The sequence below is a fragment of the Geotrypetes seraphini genome, chromosome 3, assembly GCF_902459505.1.
Source record: "Geotrypetes seraphini chromosome 3, aGeoSer1.1, whole genome shotgun sequence".
NCBI lineage: Eukaryota > Metazoa > Chordata > Amphibia > Gymnophiona > Dermophiidae > Geotrypetes > Geotrypetes seraphini.
In genome coordinates this window covers 256,278,758-256,301,839 of record NC_047086.1, presented here as the reverse complement: position 1 = coordinate 256,301,839, position 23,082 = coordinate 256,278,758, and positions in this window count along the sequence as shown.

Genomic DNA, 23,082 nt, shown 5'->3' with positions numbered 1-23,082 from the left:
GCAGGGATCGCTGACATCGCGATCCTGCTGCGAGCTGCTTCATAGGTGGTGCGGGGAGGCCAGGGGGGCAAGCAGTCATTCGGGGTGGGTCGGGACATCAGGCCTTCAGGGTGGGGCGGGTGGGCAGGCAGGCAGGCAGGCTTTCAAGGGGGAGGGGGGTGACAGGCAGGCAGGCAGACCTTCAAGGGGGGACAGGCCATCAAGGGGGGGGGGACAGGCCTTCAAAGGGGGAACAGGCAGGCCTTCAAGGGGGGGAGGCAGGCCTTCAAGGGGAGGGACAAGCCTTCGGGGGGTGTGCAGACCTTCAAGGGGGTGCAGGCCTTCAAGGGTGGGACAGGTCTACAAGGGGGTGGGACAGGCCTACAAGGGGGTGGGACAGGCCTTCAAGGGGGGGATAGGCCTTTCAGGGGGGTGCAGACCTTCAAGGGGGTGCAGGACTTCAAGGAGGGGGACAGGCCTTCAAGGGGGGGACAGGCAGGCAGGCCTTCAAGGGGGGACAGGCCTACAAGGGGGGACAGGCCTTCAAGGGGGGGACAGGCCTTCGGGGGGTGCAGGCCTTTGGGGGGGTGCAGACTTCAAGGGGTGCAGGCCTTCAAGGTGGGGACAGGTCTTCAAGGGGAGACAGGCAGGCAGGCCTTCAAGGGGGGGACAGGCCTACAAGGGGGGGACAGGCCTTCAATGGGGTGGGACAGGCCTTCAAGGGGGGACAGGCAGACCTTTAAGGGGGGACAGGCCTTTGGGGGGGACCCTGGTTTAGAAGTACACGGAGGGAAGGGGTGTTCAAAGAGACGTGCATATGCCAAACTTTGGGAGGGGAAGAAATAATGGGTCTGAAAATAGAGGAGAGGGAGAGAGATGATGGACCATGGGATTTAGGGAGGGAAGGAACAGAAAGGGAGAGAAATTGGACACAAGGGATGGTGTGGAGGAGGGATAGAGATACTGGATAGGAGGGTAATTGGGAAAAGAAAGGGAGAGATGGTGGACTCTAGGGTGGTGGGGAAGGAGGGAGAGATGCCGGATGAAAGGGTAGTTAAGAAAAGGTGGATCTGTGGAGGGAGATGAAAAAAAGGAAAGATACCAGACTTCCTGGGGAGGGAAGGGAAAGGAAAGGGAGGACAGAGTTGGCAGATGGATGGTTAGCATGCAGAAAGAAGGAGACCCTGGCAAGCAAGTTATCAGAAGAAAACCAGAGCCTTGGACCAACAAAATTTGAAATATAACCAGACAACAAAAGGTAGAAAAATTAATTTTATTTTCTGTTTTGTGATTACAATATGTCAGATTTGAAATGTGTATCCTGCCAGAGCTGGTGTTGGACTGTAAACGTGAGCTAGGATTTAACAGAGAGGAAAAGTCCTTTTTGTTTCTTTATTTTATTTATACCACAGCGCCAATGTGGTTAGGAGAAGCCAAAGGGTGTGAAAAATCTATAAAACCCACCAGGATTTTTGAAAAAAATCACCCAACTGGGCAGGAAAATCGAATTGAAAAACCAATTCAATAGGCTGAATCGAATCGAAATTTTTTTTCCTGAATCTGGCAGCATTAGTTTGCGCTACTGTCTTAGACTTTAGGACCTGGGATTGGGGAGAGATGGCATCCTCAGTACTTTACAAGTGAAACGAGGATTTGGTCAGATTTTTGAAGGGTCTGCAGAAAAAAAATATTGTATAGGCCGGGGACATGAGACAGCAGGAAATGGGAACATTTCTTCTTTCTATTTTTGTGAATGGAAAGGCTGAGGATGTCAGAGAGTTCAGTTAAAATATGTGCTTTATAAGAAAATATAATAATGTGTTTTATAAAGTTTATAGCATAGCTGGCCTATCCAGTGAGGTGTTCCTAGTGGTGGTGGTGGCAGCGTGTCAATGTGTTGAGAGGAAGAGGTGGTCTGGGAAATTCTGCTGAGCAAACTCCGGGCCCATTTCCACCCCCCAGTTAGTCCACTCCACTCAACTGGTTCACACACTGAGTGGGTCTTTGGGTGTTGTTTTGGGATCTCTTCCAGTGGTTTATCAGTATCTCCTTCTGGTCCAAGGAAGGAAACTTTGTTATCCTTAGCATTGATCTACAGAATATGTTTGTAACAGCGCTGCTTGTGTGGCATTAGGCTATGTAGTGATCGAAAGAAAAAAACAGACCTTTGCACATTTTTGCACTATATGGTGGGTGTATGAGGAGATTCACATTTCCTGCACAGCTAAGTCCATGTGAAGTTACCTTGTGCTGTATTTGACATCTAGCAAGGTCTCTGTTTGAAAGGAAAGATCTAACTTAAAAATGAAGTGGCCAGAAGTTATGGTAAAAGCAGATAGTGTAGCTGGTTTTAAGAAAGATTTGGACAAATCCCTGGAGGAAAAGTCCATAATCTGTTATTAAGACATGGGGGAAGTGTCTGCTTGCCCTGGATCGGTAGCATGGAATGTTGCTACTCTTTGGGTTTTGACCAGGTATTAGTGTCCTGGATTGGCTACCATGAGAATGGGCTACTGGGCATGATGGACCATTGGTCTGACTCAGTTAGGCTATTCTTATGTTATGTTCTCATCTGTAGGGGTCTTTGTTTTCACTTCTTATTTTAATGTATTTTTTTTCTGGGAACTTATCAGTGTTTTTTATAATGGGAACAAAAATGGAAGAGAATTGATGTGTGTGGGATGACGGGGTAACTAATTTCTTCAGCTAAATAATTCAATCCACCTCAAACAGACATAGGAGAACTCACACACCATTCACACACCTTCCAACCAAAAACGTCAAAAGAAAAAAAAACTGTTCGACAACCTCCTACCCATTCGAGCTGCAACACTCGACCCCCAACTCTACAACCTATTGACCTCGACCACAGACTACAAAACCTTCAAAAAGAAATAAAAACCCTTCTATTCAAAAAACACATAAAACCGAACTAACACAATCAGAACTGTCCCAAGCATCACCTGCAACTACTCCATATGTACTTCTGATGTCATGACAATTCAGACATAATTTATGTTATGTTATGTTTGGAATATAAGAAAATTTTCACTGCCTGTTTCTATTCTGACCATTTATTCCGTTTCATGGTCATTACAAAAAATATTTTTTTACATGGGGGGGTGTCAAAAAATGATGGGCCCCGGGTGTCACATACCTAGGTACGCCACTGGTCAGCAGTAAGCTCCTCCCTGTCCAATATTTGCCAGTCTCCAGTCTCCAGCCTCTTCAGGGTGTGGAGAGAGTGGATGAATTTCTCCTGTTTGCTTCCAGGCTGCTTCCCCCCTCTGAGTTCTCAACTGTCCCATTTTAAGCTGGGAAGGGACACTCCCACTTAGCCTCGGTGGGGGAGGGGCCTTCCAAACACAGGCTTGTTCTATCTGCTTAAGTGTAGGAACCTTTCCAGCCTTAACACTTGCCTGGACAGGCTGCTGAAAAGGAAGTAATCCTCTAACAGACTTGGGCACCTGCCTAACCTGTGTGTAGCTTTTCTGTTTAAGCCGTTCCTGCTCTGCCTCATCTGACTCCACTTCCAGGTCTGAGCAGTAGTCAGCCAAATCCACAGACGAGGCTTCTACCTGGTCAGCCCTTTTACAACGGGATATACTGTATCTCTTCCTATTCCCTGTGGCAAAACACGGACCGGACTTGGGTTTGTCATAGGAAAACCCTGAAACGGGCTTGGGTTTGTCACATTGGCAGTCGCTAGCGCAGCTTTGTAGAAGAGGGGGTAAATATAAATATAATAAAGGCAGACTATATCATAGGGTACTAAGAATGTTAGCATGTGCTATCATGCACAATTGCGATAGCACGTGCTAATCACTAAAGATGCCCATTATATTCTATAAGCATTAACAAATCCCCCTCCCCCTAAATGAGCTAAACTTGGAAATGGCAAATTGAATTCTAATAATAGGACTATCATGAAACAGCATTAAAAATATACAAATTTAACAGTACTGCTGAACAATGATATAACAGATATGTTAATACCTTAATAGACAGCATGGAAAACATTCAAATAATACAGATATAATATAATGTCAGCATAATACCAATGAAACACCTAATAAGCACACTTTAGAACATTCAAATAACATAGATATGATGCTAATGTTTTTTAAAAAAATAAAATAGCTGAAGAGCCAAGTACATGTATCTAGATGGGGACAAGATAGGCAGTAAAGTCAGTTGGGAGAAATGGGTGGCTACACTCAAGGGACTATGTAAGGAACTAGACTAGGTTACAGTATTGAGTCTCAGGGATGTGTTTTTCTTATATTGAAAAAGAACACTTTCCTGATGGCAATATGGCAATATGGTTTCAAGGAAGCTATATAAGATTCATGATTCGATTAAGTTAACATATTTTGATTTGTATCCTTCGATTACTTGCTTAGAACTATAAATCTGGATTCCGGAACTTGAAGATTTGGTGGATGGCTGGCTAGCTGTTAAGCTCCCTCCTCTGAGCATCATTTATTGAACCCCAGAGATATAATTTTTCTTCTATTTTACTGTAAAATCCTCTACTAATGGCATCTAACAAGTAGAAGATGCAGGAAACTCCCACAAAATCTACAGGAAAACAAAAAGATTAAAAGAAGATCCACAGACTCCTAGTGGGATTCCTTTGCCTTTGGATGCCTTGGATGTAATAGAGGTAATGGAGGAACTCAGAAATATCAATTTAACGTTAATTGAGATAAGAAAGGAGATGAACATCATGAATAGCAAATTGGATTTGGTAAACAACAGAATGGATAAGATTGAAAATAGAATAGAAAAGGTTGAACTTGTGCAAAATGAACATAAAGATGATCATAAGATCCTAAAAGAAATGGGTAAAAAAATGATAGATCTTGAGAACAGATCAAGAAGACAGAATTTAAGGATCCTTGGATTAAAGGAAGGGGCAGAAGGAAGAAATATGATTTCCTTTTTTAGAAGAAACATTACCGAAAATACTTCCTATCAAATTGAAAATGCCAATTGAAATAGAGAAAGCATACAGGATTCCAGAGAGAAAATCTCAAAATCAAGAAAAACCCAGGCTAGTAATAGTAAGATTACTGAGATTTCAACATATATTAGAGATTTTAAAAGTTGCAAAAGGAACAAAAAAATTGATATATAAAGATTCCAAGTTACTCTTTGTTCCAGATTTTGCCAACGAGACTGTTCAGCTGAGAAAGCAATTTTTAAAATTAAGACAACCATTAAAGGAAATTGGAGCTAAATATGGGTTATATTATCCAGCATTGATGAGAGTCACATATAAAGAAAAATTTCATCAATTTGAAGATCCAGAAAAACTTAAAGAGTTTCTGTCATTTCAAGAAACACCTATGAACTAAAGATTATTATATTGATGGAAAATATGTTTTTGGTTTTTTTTTTTTTTTTAATTTATTTTGATCTGGAAAAGTTTTGAGAAATACAGAAATAACTTAATATTTTTGTTACTGGCTTTATTTGATATTAAAACGGTTGCTGCAACTGATTTTTAACTGTAATGGAACTATTGGAATTGGCATCATTTAGAACAGAAGAAGATTCTACACTTGAGAAGGAAAATCAGCTGATATATTAATATATTCAAAGAGTCACCTGACATCAGAAGAAGCAGATGATGAAGGGGGAGGGGAGGAGAAACAGAAGAGGCCCTGAAAATTCTTCATTCCAGAATGGAGCAAGGGAGTTTAAGGATGAAGCTTGGTTGGAACTCTTTTGCCTGCTGATTTTAATGGCAGGACATGAATTTTGAAAAAAGCTTAGTTGACTATGATTTGATGAGGGTGACAAGATTCCTTAACTTAGGGGCGGAGCTGTGGAGGTAAGCCTTTCATTCTCCATTGACAGTGAGAAACTACGGTGCACTTTACTCCGCCTCCTGCCTCCTACCTCCAACGCAAACATGTCAAAGACTAGGTAGAGATGGTGCTGCCTGTAAATGGCTGCAGAAGCGCACTCATTCTCTGCCCAATGAGTGCACTATCCTTACAGTCTAGATAAATAGCACACGATCTTCCGGTTCCAGGTCAGGCAAACGGATCATTAAAGCGGTCCCCACCTAGCTAGAGCCTGCATCCGGGAAAAGCAGGGATCTCAAATCTCCACACTAGTCACTCACTAACATCACCTCTTATACCACTGTGGTACGAAGCAGCATGCCAACCAAACACAGACAAACAGGGGTTGTGACGGTAAAAGAAGATTAAAGGCCCGAAGCATACCTTGCCTCAACATGAATGATAAGGTCCGAGACTGTGTAACCAAGGAGCATTTATCAGCAGGATGGAAGCGACAATCAACTGAAAAACCCACAGTACGACGCACAAATCCACCACCAGACAGTCAGGTGGAGGCAGAAGAAGATTATAGAGTGAGTGATTGTTGCGGACCCACACGATCTTAACAATCATTTTTAGGGTATCCAGCCCAAAGGCTTGTTTAGTGGCTTATCAAAAAATTAACAATTCCAACACATTAGTTTAGTGTTTTGTGCTTCTGTTTTCTCCACCTCCCAAAGAAGCTCTGCTATGTATGCCTCACTCGTCCCCTCACCCCACCCTCAGCTGGTTTATTGTCAAAATTGAATGGCACGAATGAGATAAAGTTAAGTATGCCTTATAAGTCATTTTGTTCATTTATAGGTATATGAATTTTTTTTTTTTTTAAAACCCTTCTTGTTGCATTTTACCATTTCTCTGAAAATGAATGCACACTCCTAGTTTTACAGTGGTATAGTCTCATATGCAGCACCTAAATAGAAACCTCAGCACCTAAGATCAGAATCATGAGCTTCTCTATCACAGGTTCCAATCCCAGCCCTACCAGCACCAGTACCTCTTTTGTATGGTAACACATCTGTGATAGGGTAATAAGTGCAACAAGGTATTTTGCCCTTGGAAGCTGCTTGATGTTGGAAATATGTTGTACGAATATGTACCCAGGAGATGGATATGTTTGTCACTGAAATTGAATTGCAAATCACTCCAAATGTTAAGAAGTGCTGTGTACAACTATGATGTTATAGAAACAAAATATGAAGTATAAATCTAATTATTAGTGTCTCTGTCCGATCGAGGGTGCGTGGAGCACTTGATGCCTTATTGTCCATCATTCCATTAGTGTGAGAGGCTTTATCAATTGAATGAATTTATCTATATAATTTAATTATCTATTTTAGGAGGTTAACATACTTCAATATATATTTATTCTTCCTATATGAATGGATAAAACTAATATATTTATGATATTTATGAAATATTTACTATTATAGAGATGATAAATTCTATTTCATAAAAAGGGGGTAATATATTTTTAGGTATATGAAATGTTCAATTTAGTTAGTTTAAAAATTAATTATTTTATAAATGAATTAAGGTGAATTCTTATTTCAATTTGTTTTTAATGGATAGGAATATTGAAATGCACATATATCTCAAAATTTAACTTAATAATCTCAAGAGGAAATTATAAAGGAAATTCTTATGTATTTAAGAAATTTAGATTGATTTTGTGAAAATACTGTAACATTTAATTATTCATTTGTTTTTTGAACAGAATTCATGCAGATATTTATGTAATATGTTTGGATTATAGGTTTGCTTGACAATTTTTCATATTAAAGGGGCTATTAAAGGGTTTTACTTCTTGAATAGGATTATATATCTATTCTCTATTTATAAATCTTTTTAATTAACATGGGTCGATTAATTATAATAGGGTAGAGGAACTATTAAAGTAAGGTGCTTAGGGGAGGGTTATGGTTACCAGTCTGAATTTATGTCTTCAAGTTATAATAAAATAAGGAGGGTAAGGTTGTGGGAGGGAATAAGGAGGGGTTTTTGGGATCTTAGCAGTATAATATTCAGGGGATTAAGGGGGTGGGGAGAGATTTGAGAAGGGATGGTTTGGGAGGGTCAGATATTATATTCCAAATATTAAATTGGGGGAAAGGATATATGAACAGAAAAATTATAATAATTTACAGTATTTGATGGAGTTCATGTGTCTTAAAAGAAAATTTCATAATGGAGTATAAACTATTTTCACTAAATGTTAATGGCCTCAACCATCCAATTAAAAGGAAGAAAACACATTTATTTTTAAAACAACAAAATGTAGATATATGTTATATCCAGGAGACATATCTGTCAGCTTTAGAGTCCAAGAAACTGGAAGGTGGTTGGGTAAAACATTGTTTTTTGCGCCTGCTGTGGGAAAAAAAGGCTGGTGTAGCAATTTTGGTGAATAAAAAATGCACTGCAATGTTTAAGTTGATTGCTGCTGATCCTTTAGGGAGATGGTTACATGTGAATATGAGCATGAGAAATATTATGCTGGCGCTTTTGAATGTATTTGCACCTAATTCGAATCAATTGGAATTTTTAAAATCTCTACAACAATTGATACTACCACTGCTGCTTCTAATTTAGTTGTGGCAGGGGATTTTAACGCTGTTATGGATCCTTTATTGGATAAAAAACCTAGTAGACTTATGAAGTCATTAGAATTAGATAATCTGGTACAGAATTGTGATTTGAAATATACATGGCGAATACTTCATTTTGATGATCGGGAATTTTCTTTTTGTTCCCATGTTCACAAATTTTTTTCAAGAATAATTATATATTTGTTTCAAATCAATTTGTGAAACAGGTAACACAAGCCTCCATAGATCCAATTATTTTGTCTGATCATGGGGATGTGTGGATTGAATTTAAAATAGTTGATCAAGATAATAGTAGATCTGTATGGAGATTTGATAATACACTGCTTGCGGAACTGACTTTTATTAAGGAAGTTCAGTCAAAATAAATGATTATTTCCAATTTAACAATACTGAAGATATCTCCATGGAACTTATGGGATGTTTTCAAGGCAATCATAAGATGTCAAATTATTTCATTTTTGGCATATATTAAGAAACAAGTTAAAAGACAATTTTCCAGTTTGAAACAAGACATTAAGGGGCTCATAATAAAAAAAAAAAAGTCTAAAAAGTGGCCTAAATGGGTACTTGGACAATTAAAAAGCCTGATCCTCCAAGTACCCATTATCAAAGCTGGTTTTAGATGTATCTAAAACCAGCTTAGGCCTTCCTTTGCCTCTAAACGCATAGAGCAAAAAGAGGCATTTTTAGAGGAGGGGAAAGGATGGGTGGTGGGCGGGAGGTGAGGTGACCTAGACCTAGGCATACAGCAGGTATAACCAAAACTTTAGGCAGATTGCCTAGTCGGCACTTATACATTTTGACTTAGACCAAGTCAAAACAGGTATAAGTGCTGAAAAAGGGGCCGCTGAGCTGATCGCTGCAGCTCAGTGGCCCCAACAACCTGCCTATTGCTGCAGGAGAGATGGCTCATCTCTCCTGCCAGTGATGGTGATCACCAACCCCCCTCCAAACCGCGGCACTTCGGGATGAGCATCGTAGTAGGGCTTCTCCCCTGCCGGCAATCTTCACCCCGAAGTGCCACGGTTCGGAGGGAGGTGGGCACTCACCATCACTCACCATCTCACCTGCAGCGATCATCCCTCCCCGGCTATTACGATTGGGCAGGAGGGGGCCCAAGCCCTCCTGCCTGGCAACACCCCGAACTCCCGACTACGTTTGGGGCAAGAGGGAGCCCAAACCCTTTTGCCTCAGTGGCACCCCGAACCCCCGACTAAGTTCGGGACAAGAGGGAGCCCAAGTCCTCTTGCCCCGGCAGCACCCCGAACCCCTGATTACCATTCTCCTTCATTTTGATCAGCCAATGCTCACCATGACAGACACACTACACAGCAGGGCTCCCATGCGCCTCTCCGCTGGCAGGAGGACAGTTTTTTCGTTGGGGCAGCTCCCGGTTTCAGTGGGGCTGCCCTGAAGAGAAGAGCTGTGTGAGCTGCTCTGCAGGGGACTTCGGGAGGCGGAGCTGGACTCCCACGCGGCCCGAAGTTCCTTCCTGTGGCAGGAGGACAGTTTTTTCATTGGGGCAGCTCCCGGTTTCAGTGGGGCTGCCCTGAAGAGAAGAGCTGTGTGAGCTGCTCTGCAGGGGACTTCGGGAGGCGGAGCTGGACTCCCACGCGGCCCGAAGTTCCTACCTGCGGCAGGAGGACAGTTTTTTCGTTGGGGCAGCTCCCGGTTTCAGTGGGGCTGCCCTGAAGAGAAGAGCTGTGTGAGCTGCTCTGCAGGGGACTTCGGGAGGCGGAGCTGGACTCCCACGCGGCCCGAAGTTCCTTCTTGTGGCAGGAGGACAGTTTTTTCATTGGGGCAGCTCCCGGTTTCAGTGGGGCTGCCCTGAAGAGAAGAGCTGTGTGAGCTGCTCTGCAGGGAACTTCGGGAGGCGGAGCTGGACTCCCACGCGGCCCAAAGTTCCTTCCTGCGGCAGGAGGACAGTTTTTTCGTTGGGGCAGCTCCTGGTTTCAGTGGGGCTGCCCTGAAGAGAAGAGCTGTGTGAGCTGCTCTGCAGGGGACTTCGGGAGGCGGAGCTGGACTCCCACGCGGCCCGAAGTTCCTTCCTGCGGCAGGAGGACAGTTTTTTCGTTGGGGCAGCTCCTGGTTTCAGTGGGGCTGCCCTGAAGAGAAGAGCTGTGTGAGCTGCTCTGCAGGGGACTTCGGGAGGCGGAGCTGGACTCCCACGCGGCCCGAAGTTCCTTCCTGTGGCAGGAGGACAGTTTTTTCGTTGGGGCAGCTCCCGGTTTCAGTGGGGCTGCCCTGAAGAGAAGAGCTGTGTGAGCTGCTCTGCAGGGGACTTCGAGAGGCGGAGCTGGACTCCCACGCGGCCCGAAGTTCCTTCCTGCGGCAGGAGGACAGTTTTTTCGTTGGGGCAGCTCCCGGTTTCAGTGGGGCTGCCCTGAAGAGAAGAGCTGTGTGACACCAAACCATTTCTCGCCACCCAAGGAAACCAAACTCCCACAGCCACCCAATTAGCGGACTATTTCAAACACAAAATCATTACAACCAGATCCACATTCAACAATTCACAAATCAACTTAGAAGAAATACTAATCAATCCCACAATAGACGAAGCAATCCCAGCAGACAGGAGCTGGACAACCTTCCCAAAGATACAATGGTCAGACGTGGACAGGCTTTACAAAAAATACAGCAAATCCTCATGTGACCTGAACAACTGTCCCCCATACTTACTAACTACAGCCTCCACCAAATTTAAAGCCAACCTCACACTATGGCTTCAAACTACACTAAGGGAAGGTCATTTCCCACCGGAACTAGGAGAAATCATAATTACTCCTATCCTAAAAGATCCCAAAGGTCCTATAGACAATCCTACAAACTACAGACCAATCGCCTCAATCCCACTATATATCAAACTAACAGAAGGCCTAGTTGCACAATAACTCTCCAACTTCCTTGAAGACCATCACATACTGCATCCATCCCAATCTGGTTTCAGATCTAACCATAGCACAGAAACGCTACTGATATCACTATTAGACACAGCCCGACAACACCTTAGCAAAGGAAACAAACTACTTCTCATTCAACTCGATCTCTCTGCTGCATTTGACCTAGTTGACCACCCCACACTACTCCAGACATTAGATGCAATAGGAATCTCTGGCAATGTTCACAACTGGTTCCAAGGCTTCCTTAGAACTCGAACATACAGAGTCAAGTCAAAAGAGCATCTATCCGACCCATGGTCAAACCCATGTGGAGTACCACAAGGATCGCCAATATCTCCTATATTATTCAACCTCTTCATAGCATCCCTCGGCATTACCCTAGACGCCCTAAACACAATATCATTTAGCTATGCGGATGATATAACAATCCTCACCCCCTTCAACATACAAGACCCCTTATCAACAAACCACCTGAAAATAATAATGGAAACGGTAGAAAAATGGATGTCAAGTCATAAACTGAAAATGAACTCGGAAAAAACTAAATTCCTACTACTAGAGAAGGAAAAAAAACCAACATGCACAGAACTGGAATTAAACACAATCAAGTACCCAATGCAAAGCACACTCAAGATCCTAGGAATTCAACTAGACAGAAATTGCACAATGCAGACCCAAATCCACAAAATCATCCAAAGAGCATTCTTCACAATGCGTAACCTAAGAAAAATAAGAAAATTCTTCATCAAGGATCAATACAAGATAGTAGTACAATACCTAGTTCTAAGCATAGTAGATTACTGCAACAGCCTATACCTATCATGCCCAAACTACATGATAAAACAATTACAGACCGTTCAGAACACGGCCCTCAGACTCATCTATTCCCTCAGCAAATTTGATCACATCACCAATGCTTACCTTGACTCACACTGGCTACCAATAAAAGCAAGATCCCAGTTCAAATTCTACTGTCTACTATACAAAGTAACACACGGAACAGCACCCAGATACCTAAACAAAAGACTACACCGTAATCTCTCACACAGATTAAAGAGATCCCAAAACCTATTCGCCTACCCTCCTCTCAAAGGTACACGACGCATGAAACTATACGACAGCCTTTTAGCTACACAGGCAGCAAAAATTGACACTACCATTTCCAATCTACGGATCAAATCAATAGACATAAAAGAATTCCGAAAAGAAATCAAAACTCATCTCTTCAAAAAATACTTTCCATCATCTTAACCTCAACATAGCACTAGAAAATACACACACGATCACCCCACCATAACTATACCTAAACATTGTACAACTCTCTTCATCAACCTACTATTCATCTACTATGAGCTCTAAATTTCTCCTGGAAACTTCCAGACTAACAATTGTAACTTGATACATTCCTGATTCTATGTACTGTAATATTCCTGAAATTGTCCAGTCTCTTAATTTGTAATCCGCTTAGAACCGCAAGGCACAAGCGGAATAGAAATCTGTAATATAATGTAATGTAATGTAAGAACTCTAGAAACAGTGGCAACATGGATGAAAGACTACAAACTAAAACTGAACCCAGGCAAAACAAAATTCATACTTCTCGAAAAAAATAAAACCCTAACCATAACAAACCTAGTAATAAACTCAATCACATGTCCCATTCAATCCACTTTAAAACTTCTGGGAATGACGATAGACAGATGCTGCATCATGCAACCACAAATCAACAAAACAATACAGAAATAATTTGCGGTCATGAGAAACCTAAGGCACCTGCAAATTGCTGGTTCTTCCCAAACCCTGCTCCCTGTACTACCCCAGGCCTGTGATCTTAAATCTTTTTAAAGATCATGATCTTTGTAGAAGAGGGGATCTCAACCCAGAAACTTGGGAAGCATCCCCATATCTCCATATTATACAAACTGTCTCATGCTTTTTTCATTGTGGGTTTCTTGAAAACCTGACTGGCTGAGTGAGCCTAATGATTGGGTTAAGAATGCCTGCTATAGAATATAGCAAAGTGAAAAAAATGATTAAGCTAGCAGTCCATTAACTGCTCATGTGTCAGCCTTTATATCTTGTTTTCATTGTTACTGCTATAGCCAACAACAATCCAGCTTTATTACCATGCTCATGAAAGCATTTAGAGGTTAATTTTCAAAGCCCGCCGGACTCCTCCCCCCAATCAGGTCAGCGCATGTGCTATTTAACAAGACCCTTTGCGGCGCACGCCTTGACTTTGCTCACTTCTACCCCGAAGGAGCGCACAAAAGGAGCAGGACCTGCTCCTTTGTTCGCTCCTTCGGTCGCCTCCCGAGGGCGCCGCCAAAAATTATCTTTCGAGTATCCCTTCAATAAGGCCAACTCTCACTTTCACTCATATCACTCACATCGCTTTGATATTTCTTTTCTTTTATCTCTTATCTTCATTTGTTCTAAATCATCCCAGTCATACAAAAAAATTCTTATATATGGATCCTCAACAAATTCAAGTTCAACTAAATAATAGACCTATTCTCCATAAACCCCTCAGATCAATCCCTTGCTCACTCCTACCTATCTCTACCCTCTCTCCTCACTCAACTGACTTAACACCACAATCTATTCGATCGGTCCAATCATTCGCCCATACCAAGTCTCTTAATTTAAAATTAGGCTTAGTTAATACAAGATCACTTAAAACTAAACATCACCTCATTAAAGATACCATTCTTCAACAAAATTTTCACATTCTTTGTATAACCGAAACATGGTTATCTGACGGAGAGGAAGCCTATCTTTCCTTTTGCTGTCCCCCTAACTACGATTTTGTTTGGAACCATCGCCATAAATGTAAAGGCGGTGGACTAGCCATAATCTTTCTTAAAAGCCTAATTAAACTTCAGGACCAATCAGTTATCAACTCCACTATCGAATACCTCCATTTCAAAATAAATACAGCAAATAAAACTGACTTTCTTCTACTATATATCCCCCCTCCAATAGACTACTCAAAATTATCATTACTTCATAATCTACTCTTTGAATTTTGCTCAACAGCCAACTGTCCAATCATACTGGGTGACTTTAATATTCATTTCGATAATCACAATAACCCACAAACCTTGGATACTATCAATTTGTTCAAAGATTTAGACCTGCAAACATTGATACATGAACCTACTCATCAAGCTAAACATACACTAGATATGATTTTAATCCCGGCTTCTCATTCTTTATCCCACTCTACTCCGAATATTCTTTCTATTCCCTGGTCTGATCACTGTTTAATCTCTTTAAATCTTTATTTCCCCCATCAAAAGATATTAAACCATCTCTCCCAAGCCAAAACATTCTCATACAGAGATTTCTCTCAATTAGAAAGTTCAGATATTTCACCTATATTTAGCCCTTCTATTATTATTCCTTCATTTGAATCTATCGACGATCAACTCCATTATTGGAACACACACCTAGAATCCATACTAAACACTAAAACACCTTTAATCACGAAAACAGTAGTCAACAGAAGAATACAAAACCCGTGGTACTCTAAAAAGCTCTCTTTAATAAAAACTCAACTTCGTGCTGCAGAAAGAAAATGGCGCTCTGCTAAATCACCCACCAACCTCCAAAAATTTAAGGACACCTCTCTCTATTATAAAAGTGAAATTTCTCAAGCAAAAAAAACTTACTATAATAACAAAATCCAAAAGGCCAAAAATTCTTCCGTTCTCTTTAATATTCTAAAATCAGTTAACCCGGAAAAAAAAAATAAAAACACATCAATGCAAAAATCGATACTAACATCACAAGAACTTGCAAACTATTTCTGCCAAAAGATATCGAAAATAAGACAAACTTTCTCGACCAACATATCAACCTCTTCTGTTTGTGAAAACTTAACCACAGATAACCTCATTCCAACAGCCAAATGCTTAAATTTTAGAACTCCAACTATAAACGACATTGAAAGACACCTTAAGTCAATCAACTTAAAAAGTTCTCCTACTGAACTTATTCCTCCGTTCTATTTAAAGAAATATTTTTCTTATTTTGGCCCATTTATTCTATCACTTATACAAAAAAGCTTTTCTTCTTCTACTGTTCCCACCTCTTGGAAATCCTCTATTGTTACACCAATCCTAAAAAACTTCAAATCCAGTCCAGATGACTCATCTAACTATCGCCCCATTTCAAACTTACCATTCTTAATGAAATTGACAGAAAAACTGGTTTTTGAACAGCTTTCGGAATTCATCGAATCCACTAATGCATTACACCCCAACCAAACAGGTTTTCGAAAATATCACAGCACTGAATATTCTATGATTGGTCTAGTTACAAACATTCATTACTTTCTTGACCATCATAAATCTGTAGCACTTTTTTCTTTAGACCTATCTGCAGCTTTCGACACCATAGATCATGAAATTCTTCTTAATCGTCTGCAATCACTAGGGATTGATGGCTAAGTCTTACAGTGGTTAACATCCTTTCTATCAAACCGAATTTCGAGAGTTAAATTTAATGAGTCCTACTCTGAAAACTTTTCTTTATCTTCCAGAGTTCCACAAGGATCAATATTATCCCCTCTGCTATTTAACATTTTCTTATCCCCACTCATCACCATGTCACAGTCACTAGGATTCACAACATTTTCATACGCTGATGATATTCAACTACTGCACCCTCTCAATCCAGAAAACACAGAAGAAATAATAACTATCACTGACAAACTAGAAAAAATAAAAACCTGGTTAAATAATAACAAATTGGCTTTAAATACCCAAAAAACAAAAACCATGCTTTTCAATTGGAAAGGTGACATATTTCAAAAAACACCATTCATACTTGATAACATCCCATTAGAATCAGTATCTAAGTTGAAAATCCTCGGCGTAATAATCGATGTTGATCTATCTTTTCATGACCATATCAGCGCAATAGTTAAATCTTGTTTTTACAGATTACGTCTCTTACGTTCAATTTCTACTTTTTTGGAAGCAAAATCACTCAATATTTTAATTCACTCTCTTATTATTTCCAAACTGGACTATTGCAATGCTCTCTTTATTAACATAACTCAAAAAGAAAATAGACGTCTCCAAATCATCCAAAACACAGCAGTAAAATTAATATTCAATGCAAAGAAATTTGATCATGTTACCCCCTTACTAATTAAATCACACTGGCTTCCTATAACTCACCGAATTACCTTTAAAATATTATTTTTGGTTTTCAAAACATTAAGCTTCAATGAACCCCAATTTATTGCAAAAATGATTGTCCCACACAAATCTGCTCGTTCCTTAAGATCCTCTTCATTAAATTTGCTATCAGTCCCTTCATTAAGAATCATAGGCACAAGACGCAATGATATATTCTCTGTAAAAGCGCCCACACTGTGGAACTCCCTTCCAAATTTTATCAAAAACGAAAAAGACCTTGTTGCGTTTAAGAAAATTTTAAAAACATATTTATTCCAGGACGCATTTGACCTATAAAACATAGTCTTTTTTAGGTTTCCATACCCTTCTTTTTCATCTTAACCCATCTTTACCCAATGTGCTTTTACCCTTGGATGTTAAACTTTAACAGATAACAAAATTGTAACTTCTTCCCTTGCTTCCCACCCCTTCATGTTCGTCAATCTTTGTCAGTTTCTTAAGTGATTTTTTGTCAACTAAATGTATGTCTGTCTCTTAATTGATTTTTATTAACTAAATGTATTGCCACACTCTGATGGTTTTTAATTGTACATCGCTTAGGTATTGTGATAAGCGATTCATCAAATAAAGGTAAACTTGAAACTTGAAACTTGAAACTTGAGTAAAACAGTTCTTCACCTGTGGAAATGAGCTTTTGGCAAACCTAGCTGCTGGTAAAGTGAATGTTCAACCTGCAAACCTGGTGTGGTAGTGTTTACTGTGAGGTTTTCATTTATATTCATACTTTTATTCAAAAGTATACACATATTTAACCTTAGAAAAGCTGTGTGTACCAAATGCCAGATGTAACTGTGTATATATAGTTTTTATGAGGTATTTTTCAGAAAGTATGCACTCCTATACTTCCACTTTGAATATCCAGATGGGTTCACATAATACAACAGAATTCTCATATGTGCAGACATTTCACTAATTTGAACTGCAATAAAATGACATGACTTTTTTGTGTTATCCATCTTTGGGACATTATTGTTGCTTGCTAAGATAAGAAAGGTGGTTTTGAAGAGTTACTATCAATTATACATGTAACAACTGATTCAGATGTAGAATTTTGCATACATACATTAGCAACAAAAAAAATATTTTATTAATTTTTTCTATTTCTCCCTCTATAACTGTATTTGGAGGGTTTTTTTTTTTTTACCAGTTTATTTAGTAGGTTTTTTTTTTTTTTTATAGCAGGTCTTGAAAGTTTGAGTATTCCATAGTTTAGAACAGCAATACATGCATATCTGTGGAAATCTGGGTGTCAGCATTTACTCTTGCTTTCAGTTATGTGTTTTGGTCAGCTACTGTGTTCTGATTTGGACCCGGAGTTTGAGTGTCCTTTAGAGAAGTGGTTCCCAACCCTGTCCTGGAGGACACCCAGGCCACTCGGGTTTTCAGGATAGCCCTAATGAATATGCATGGTACCTCCATTATATGCAGATCTCTCTTGTGCATATTCATTAGGGCTATCCTAAAAACCTGACTGGCCTGGGGGTCCTCCAGGACAGGGTTGGGAACCACTGCTTTGGAGAATTGCTTCCTAATTACTTAGGGCTCCTTTTATGAAGGTGCGCTATCATTTTTTAGCGCACACTACAATGGCACACGCGCTAACCCCACGCTACGTGGAAAATACTAGCGCCAGCTCTATGCAGGCATTAGCATCTAGCACGCATGGCATCGTAGCGCGTTCTAAGCGCGTGCCAAAACCGCTAGCACACCTTCGTAAAAGGAGCCCTTAGTGACTACTAAGCAGACACACATGCAAAACTCCTACAAAAGTTTTAAAATAAACTTTTCTCTGCTTCTGACACAGATCTGTCTCAGTTCCAAAGCTGTGTGCTCTCTGGGTGACATTTTTGTTTGCTAATACCTTTTTTCAGAAGGACAAGAACAGTCACATGATCATATATTGCTATCCAGAAAGAAAACGGTGACCTGCCCTAATCCTGTGGTGTCTCTTCCTGCCCAGCTGCTCACATCATCGCTCATAGGATCTGAATTTGTCAGGCAGGGATAAGCTTGTTGGGCTACATATCAAAGAGTTTAAAAATGATTGGCTAAAGTGCTGATGCTTTGGTTTGTCCACCTCCCAATCTTTCCCTCCCAGAATGGCTTCAATATATCTGTGCTTGTGACTGCACCTTTACCAAAAATGGATGAAATGAATGGCAGTTCATTTATAATCTTTGTTTCATTCTATTCAGCAATGGCAAAATAAACAAAAAAGGTCCCCATTTATTATATTGTACCACTCATCCGATAATGGATGCACATTCCTAGTGCCTGCATAGTTTCCATGTGCACAACCTGCTGCTGTGGCAAAATGCGGGACTAGGTCCTGCAGCTCCCCCTATGCTACTTATATGAAGTGAGGGGGTAAGCAATGAATGAAGATACCTTAGGAAACAGAAATAGTAATGCGACTCTGTAGGGAGGTGGGGGTTGAACATAGGTTGATCCAGAAAAGAAATAGGGGCCCATGGTAAGGGCCCCAAAAGGCATTTTTTTACTCAGAGCACAAAAATCTTGGAATATTTTAAGCCATCCTGATTTAGGATGGTGGAGGTAAAACAAGGAAGTAGCACAAAGGGTCCTTAATCATGAAAACTGAAGATGAAGCTGCAGATTATGGGGTTGCGACAGGTCGATAATAGGATTGCTTAAATAGGCCTATATTTTTTTATCTGCTTTTATATTCCATGTATCTATTGTTCAAATAATATTCAAATAAAACATATTCCTGATCTACTTAAAATGCTTGCTAATATTCCAGTGCATTAATTATGCTAGGGGAAGAGGCCGGTGAGGGATTGGTAATTATGTCTAGTTGCTTAACTCAGTAGATTTTCCCACACCAAGGAATCATTTCCTGAAGAAAATTGACATGTCCCTTGTAGATGTTTTGACAAAATAGAATCCAGCTGCCAAAAGATTTAAGTTTGCTCTCACCTAGGTACACAACTCATAGAGTTAAATTGATTTATTTTTCTGCTCCTTCAGGCAGCTGCTGCAGATTGTGGACTGTAGAATTCTCCTGCATCTTATACCAGATCACAATCTCCTATTTTTAATTTTACATTTCAAGGAAATGTATAGCTTCAGCCATAGCTGAAGGCTACATCTATCCTTGCTTGACTGGAAGAATTTGAACAATTGATCATGTGCAGACTGCACAGTCAAGGAGTTTCAAAGTCATCCTTACCCATCCCAAGTAGTCGTTGAAAAACTCTTAGGATACTAATTCATAGAAATGTTATTGTCTTTGCTTTAAATGCTAAAAAGAATAATGTGACCTTTATAATGCATAATATTATAAAATATAAAATGTAAGTTAGAGACTCTATATAAACACAAACATATCACGCTCGGCTTCTTAGACATATGAATCCAAATTTTGTACAGGGCATCTAGGTCAGAAAATGGACATTTATATCTAGTTGTGTAAAACTTTGTTGGTATTTTATAAAAGGCTATTCTACCCGATATTCAGCGGTACTTAGCCAGCCAGGAATTGCTCCCAGTTGGTTATCTATCGATAAGCAGGCCCCAGCTTATAAGATCAGTAGGGATCTGTATGCCTTTGAAAGGCCATTGGAAGTTTCCTAACCTCTTTGGGCTCCCCAAAACAGCTCCACACCATCCTTCCCTCACCCCTGTTGACCCACAAATTTATAAACCTGTCTCCCATGCACATCCCCTGCAATGACCCCCCACTGTAGTACTATGAGGATGCCATGAGAGGTTGCAACAGCCACTAGGGACAGGAGTGAGGGAGGGAGTTCACTCCTACCAACATTGCCTCCACTAGACCTCCAGGGCTTGAAGGTAGGCTTGCGAGGGGATGGGGGGGCGACCAAGACAGGGAGATTGCTGGGAAGGTGGGAGGATTGCATTTAATTTTATGGGATGATGAGTGAGGGAAGGCCCTGAGAGAGCTAGAAAGGGCTGCAAGTGGCCATGCAAAAGTAACTGGGCATGGACCGATATTCAGACTAGTGTCCAGTTGCCTGAATTGCATAAAAGTAGGACCAACTTTGTTCTAGCCTATCTTTATGTGATTGCTCTGCTGGTTAGTAGACTGAAATTCTCTGCTAATCATTTAGCTTTCCTTACTTCCTTGTCTTCCTTCCAAATCTGCCTCCATACCACCTACAAACTAGCAAGTCTCAGCACGAGTGGTCAGAGGGGATATTCAATGGCACTGTCCAGTTAAGTGCTACTGAAATTTCCTGGTTATCTCCAGACAAGTGATCTAAGGCTACTTAAATCACTTTGTATATTGACCCCTAAATAAATAGACAAAGTAGCTGTTACATGTCACTAGTACCAGGCCAAAACCCAAGGAGTAGCAATATTCCATGTTACTGATCCAGGGCAAGCAGTGGCTTCCCCCCATGTCTTTCTCAAGCCTCAAACACTTTAAAATCATAAGTATTCAAAGCTTGTGTGGCAGAGCTTTCATAAGCATTTGAAGCTTGTAAGGCAGAGCTTACAAGAATGGGACAGGGATAGGGACAGAGCCAAAACTTGCGGGGACAGATAGGGAAATTGAGTTCCTTTGGGGATGAGGAAAAATTTATTCCTATGTCATTCTCTAATAGGGATGCAGACTGCAAGCTCTGACAATTTCCAGCGGCTTCACTGGTTCACATTCACACAACCAAACTTTAGGTTTTGGCTGCAGTTTTGGCTTCAATCAAAACCAGGTGATGAATTTTGGCCAAAAGCTTTCAAAGACTTTTGATGGCAGTTTTGGCTTCATATGTTTAATTATTTCCTTGAATGATATGTCATACCCAATAAAATGGCTAGTCACTTATAATTTGGGGAAATTCTTGGTTGGTACCCTACCAGTTCAGCAGGTATTTCCCTGTCCCTGTAAGGCTTACAATCTAAGTTTGCATCTGAGACAATGGAGGGTTAATTGACTTGTCCAAGATCACAGGAAGAAGTGGGTTTTGAACACTGGCTTTCTTGGTTCTCTATCTGCATGGCCATGGGAGGGGCATGGGTGGATTGGGGGTGTTCCTGGAATTTATACACCTAAAATTGGGCATGGATCCTTGCACCAAATTTTATTCTATAATCGTGCCATTTATAGAATAGCACTCAGCGCAAAATTTTAGTGGTGTTGATTTTACAGTACTATATATAGAATTATGTCCATAATATTTTGGACCTCACAAACCAAATCCAGAATCTGTGAGCCCAGTGGCATTTACACTTGATGTACGTGTAAATAGTGGCAGAATAATATTGGCATTTATTTATTTAAAAATTTATATACCGCATAATAACTCTGTGGTTTACAAAATTACACTATCCCTACAGTAAATATATACAGTATAGTACTATACAAAAGATCAGTAGGCTTTTTGTAGAATCAAGTAGTATTGTAACTGTATTGATAAAAATTTATAAACAGGAAATGGAAATAAGGCAATGTTTAGAAGCATACAGTGTGTTTTGTGTAGATTAATTTTGTGGTTAACTATTTTGTGTTGTTAAGATTATATATATGAAAAATGAATGGAAAAAAATTGTATTACAATTAGTACTATTATAGGGGTGGGTCTGGGGCGGAGATTGGGCAGGGTCGGGTAGAAATTGGGCAGAGGCGGAGCTTTTAGGCCCCCTCAAACAAAAAAGCGATCCGCTGCCTATGATGTTCATTGTTATCTACATTGAATTAGAAATTGCGAGCAACACAAGTTTCTAATAAATTAATTAACCTCCACCTTTTACATAAGCTTAGCACAATTTTTAGCACCAGCTGCAGCGGTAACAGCAACTACGCTCACAGGAATTAAATGAGCATCGGAGCTGTTACCACCGCTGCCAGCACTAAAAACCACGCTACGCTTTTGTAAAACCAGAGGGGGGATTTTAGTAATTAATCAAGTCCCTGAACGCAAAGATGAAAAAAAATTATTAGAGATGGGCTATTTGCAATGGCCTGAGACAAGATATATCCCTTGTTTCTGTGTTTCTTATCATGTTTCTATAGGTGATAGGCTCCGGAGTAATCTAAGGAAATACTTTTTTACAGAAAGGGTGGTAGATGCATTGAACAGTCTCCCAGAAGAGGTGGTGGAGACAGAGACTGTGTCTGAATTCAAAAGGGCCTGGGATAGGCACGTGGGATCTCTTGGAGAGAGAAAGAGATAATGTTTACTGTGGATGGGCAGACTAGATGGGCCGTTTGGCCTTTATCTGCCATCATGTTTCTATGTTTCATTGCATGTTGTTCACAAATGAAAACAAGCAGAAAAAATACATTTCATGTGTTTTCTAGTGCTAAATATAGTGCACACATTTTTGAAAGAAGCCACACTATGTTTAAAAAGGGCACACTCTTTGGACAGAGTGCACTTGCTTCCCAAGAGTGTGCCCAAAACATTGTGCATGCTTGAGCCATAGTGCATGGGAGAACCACTGTGAGCACACATATAGTGCATGTAGGTGTACACTCTTGTGAAAAAACTTGCACACTCAATGTCTCGGGATTGGGTTGGGATGAAGGGTGGGGGGGTCCGCC